At 37.4% G+C, this 4864-nt stretch overlaps 1 pseudogene; it reads left to right on the top strand.

The window, feature by feature from the left end:
* The first annotated feature begins 1704 nt into the window (after positions 1–1704).
* LOC141554556 (fructose-bisphosphate aldolase A pseudogene) lies at positions 1705–3111 on the top strand (annotated as a pseudogene).
* The last annotated feature ends 1753 nt before the right edge of the window (positions 3112–4864 follow it).

The raw sequence follows: 4864 nt of genomic DNA, 5'->3' as shown, positions 1-4864 counted from the left end.
TAGTCACCTCTTCTTAATTTCTTGTACTTTTGCTAAATCCTACCATTTTTGTCTTTTATAATGTATATTGTTGCCTGATATTTTCCCTTGTTATGCCTATTTTTAAAAGATCTCTTGTCTTTCCCATTGTATAGGTTTCTTTTTTTAAAAATTTACATTGCTTATTTAAGAAAACCTTATCTCTCCTTGCTATTCTCTGAAATTCTGCACTTGGTTAGGAATATCTTACTTACCCTTTCTCCTTTATTTTTATCTTTATCCTTCTTTCTTCAGCTATTTGTAAAGCATCATCAGACTGCCATTTTGCTTTCTTGTTCTTCTTTTTCTTTGGAATGTTGTTGTTGTTGTTGTTGCTGCCTCTTATACAACAATGTGAATCTCCTTCCATAGTTCTTCTGTCACTCTATAGAATCACTTTAAGTGATTCAGATCAAATCACTTAAATCCATTAAGAACCTCAGATCTGAACCACAATCAGTTCCAGGTATTATTTTAAAAGATTGAAAAGAGGTTTTCCATCTTTAGCTGCAAAGTGTATAATAAATCTGATTTCAATATTGACTATCTAGTTATGTCCATTTGTGGAATCGCTTTTTGACTTATTGAAAATAAATATTTTGTATTTTTACAGATAAAAGTTCTGATAAAGGCCTCATTTCCAAAATATATAGAAAACTGACCCTGATTTATAAGAAATCAAACCATTCTCCAATTGATAAATGGTCAAAGGATATGAACAGACAATTCTCAGATGAATTCCACTCATATGAAAGAGTGTTCCAAATCACTACTGATCAGAGAAATGCAAATTAAGGCAACTGAGATACCACTACACTTCTGTCAGATTGGCTAAGATGACAGGAACAAATAATGATGAATGTTGGAGGGGATGTAGGAAAACTGGGACACTAATACATTGCTGGTGGAGTTGCGAAAGAATCCAGCCATTCTGGAGAGCAATCTGGAATTATGTCCAAAAAGTTATCAAACTGTGCATACCCTTTGATCCAGCAATGCTACTTCTGAGTTTATATCCCAATGAAATACTAAAGAAGGGAAAGGGACCTGTATGTGCCAAAATGTTTGTGGCAGCTCTTTTTGTAGTGGCTAGAAACTGTAAGATAAATGGATGTCCCTCAATTGGAGAATGGTTGGGTAAATTATGGTATATGAAGGTTATGGAATATTATTGCTCTGTAAGAAATGACCAGCAGGAGGAATACAGAGAGGCTTGGAGAGACTTACATCAACTGATGCTGAGTGAAATGAGCAGAACCAGGAGATCACTATACACCTCAACAATGATATTGTATGAAGATGTATTCTGATGGAAGTGGATATCTTCAACATAGAGAAGAGCTAATTCACTTCCAGTTGATCAATGATGGACAGAAACAACTATACCCAGAGAAGGAACACTGGGAATTGAATGTAAACTGCACTGTTGTCTTTCTACCCAGGTTACTTATACCTTCAGAATGCAATTCTTACCGTGCAACAAGAAAATTGGATTTACACACATATATTGTATCTAGGTTATACTGTAACACATTTAATATGTATGGGATTGCCTGTCATCTAGGGGAGGGAATAGAGGGAGGGAGGGGAAAATTTGGAAAAATGAATACAAGGGATAACATTGTAAAAAAAATACTCATGCATATGTACTGTCAAAAAATTATAATTATAAAATTAATTAAAAAAAAGATTAAGGCAGAAGTTCGGCTCCGACCATAAGCAGTCTTCTTCCTGCCGGAAACTACCAACACAGCCAAGGAAAACATGTCTTCCCAATTCCCAGCATTGACACCAGAGCAAAAGAAAGAACTGTGTGACATAGCTCACCGAATTGTTGCTCCAGGCAAGGGAATCTTGGCAGCAGATGAGTCCACTGGTAGCATTGCAAAGCGACTGCAGTCCATTGGAACTGAGAACACAGAAGAAAATCGACGCCTTTATAGGCAGTTACTTCTGACAGCAGATGATCGAGTGAACACTTGTATTGGAGGTGTTATCCTTTTCCATGAGACACTCTACCAGAAAGCTGATGATGGACGTCCCTTCCCCAAAGTCATAAAGGCAAAGGGTGGCATTGTGGGCATCAAGGTGGACAAAGGTGTAGTGCCCCTGGCAGGGACCAATGGCGAGACTACCACTCAAGGTCTGGATGGGCTGAGTGAGCGCTGTGCCCAGTATAAGAAGGATGGGGCTGACTTTGCCAAGTGGCGTTGTGTTCTGAAGATAGGGCATAATACACCTTCCCCACTTGCCATCATGGAGAATGCCAATGTGTTGGCCCGATATGCCAGCATTTGCCAACAAAATGGTATTGTCCCCATTGTGGAGCCAGAGATCCTCCCTGATGGAGACCATGATCTGAAGTGTTGTCAGTATGTCACCGAGAAGGTTCTGGCTGCTGTCTACAAGGCTCTGAGTGACCATCATGTCTATCTGGAAGGGACCTTGCTGAAGCCTAACATGGTCACTGCTGGCCATGCCTGTACTCAGAAGTATTCACATGAGGAGATTGCAATGGCAACTGTAACTGCCCTTCGCCGGACTGTGCCTCCTGCAGTCACTGGTATCACCTTCCTGTCTGGGGGTCAGAGTGAGGAGGATGCCTCCATCAACCTCAATGCCATCAACACCTGCCCCTTGCATAAGCCATGGGCCCTGACCTTTTCTTATGGCCAAGCCCTGCAGGCATCTGCCCTTAAAACCTGGGGCGGAAAGAAGGAAAATGTCAAGGCTGCCCAAGAAGAATATATTAAGCGGGCCACGGCTAACAGCCAAGCTGCTCAAGGCAAGTATACTCCAAGTGGAAAGTCAGGAGCTGCAGCCAGCGAATCGCTCTTTGTCTCTAACCATGCCTACTAAGTCAAGGCCTTCCATCTGGGTATGCCCTAACACTCCAGGCCATCCCTCACAGTCCAGGAAGAGGCTGAGATCCCAGAGCTTTGTGCTGACCTCTCCCATCACTCCTAACTTGTGTGGTGTTGTTGCTCTCTGGTGAATCTAGTGACCCCCTCCTCAGCCCACTTTTTCCAATAAACAACTATTTAACAAAGAAAAAAAAAAAAAAAAAAAAAAAAAGATTAAATAAAAAATAAATATTTTGGGGGCAGCTAGGTGGCACAGTGGATAGAGTACCAACCCTTAAGTCAGGAGGAATTGAGTTGAAATCTGACCTGACACACTTAACACTTCCTAGCTGTGTGACCCTAGGCAAGTCACTTAACCCCAGTGAGTTATCTTGCTAAAGCTTTATTAGTCTCTTCCTCACTTTATTTTGTATTCCCAGGTCAAACTTATCTGCTATTCCGATTATCTTTTGATTTTCTATTTTAACACTCCAATTTCATATGATAACTGCAACATCTATTTTTGGTATATTTTCTAGATGTTGTAGGTCTTCAAAGAACTGATCAACTTTTATGTCTTTGGAATCAGGAGTTGAGATATAGATTTATACATTAAAATACATAAAATACAATTAAAATACTATTTCAATGTTGAATATTTTGCTTTATGTTCAAGTAGATATCATTCTATTATTTTTGAGATCATATCCCATATTATCTTTCTCACCTTTTTATTGGTTTAAGGACTATTCTGTTTCTTCTAAGGAATTATTGCTCAAGTAGTATATGTAATGATCACCTGAATTAAATTTACCAATTTCTGTCCTTTTAAGTTCACTGATATCCAAAATATCAACGTTTATTTAATTTTAATTTTCTGTCTCCTGTTTGATCACATCCAGGTTGTGTCGGCTCATAGATCTTACATTCCAGGTTCCTATGCAGCATTTATTATAGCACTGGACTTAACTGTAATCATCAGATCCTTCTGCAGCTATACTTCCTTTTGGCTTTGGCTCAGATGCTTCATTCTTTCTGAAGCTACTTATAGTTGTCCTCCATTCTTCCTCAATAGTGTGGTTGGACACCTTCCAAACTGAGAGACTCATATCCCACTACCATATCGTATATCATTTTAAAACTATCTATGGAATTTCTTTGGCAGAGATACAGGAATGGTTTGTCATTTCCTTTTCAAGTGGATCACCTTTTGTCAGAACTTTCCACTCTGACCTGTCTATCTTTGGTAACCTTGCACAGTATAGCTCATATTTAGGTACACAAGTCCTTTTACCACAGCAATGTAGTGATCCAAGAGGGGTTTTTGTTTGTTAACCTTCCTTTATATCCTTTGAAGACATTAGGTTCAGACGTAACATTTGTTTTCTTCCTATCCCCACTAGAATATTACTACTATATCAACATATAGTTTCTTTTGATAGTTGGAATAAATTTATCTTTTTAAAGTTTCTCTGATTTTTGTGTTTCTATTTCAAAGTTGCTATTTAGTTCTTATATTTTTATTAGAAATGTTGAAAAATCCTTTATTTGATTAAAAATTAATTTTATTTTAAAAATTCATTTATAAAATTATATTCAGCTTTGTAGGGTAAATTATATTTTTGGCCATAATCCTTTTCCTTTTTATCTTTTGTACTATTATATTGCAATATTCATTCTCTTTTATAATAGAAAATGTTAAGTCTTGTATGTATTCCTAACTTTTATACTTGAACTTTTTCTGAATTCTTGCAGTATTTTTTTTTCATTAATGGGAGCTCTGGGTTTTATCTGTGACATTCCTAAGACACTTCATTCATTCTGGAGCCCCTTTCAGGAGATAAATGATGGATTCCTTCTATCATTAATTTGACTTCGGTTTTAATAGATCTGAGATCAGATTTCATTTATGATTTATTGAAATGCTGTGTTGAGAATTTTTTAATCATATTTTTCTGAGAATCCAATAATTTTTAATCTTTTCTTCACTACTTAAAAATGTT

This window comes from Sminthopsis crassicaudata, chromosome 2 (genome assembly GCF_048593235.1).
Source record: "Sminthopsis crassicaudata isolate SCR6 chromosome 2, ASM4859323v1, whole genome shotgun sequence".
Taxonomy (NCBI): domain Eukaryota; kingdom Metazoa; phylum Chordata; class Mammalia; order Dasyuromorphia; family Dasyuridae; genus Sminthopsis; species Sminthopsis crassicaudata.
Note: the sequence above shows the minus strand (reverse complement) of the source record. Positions and strands in the feature narration are given on the sequence as shown.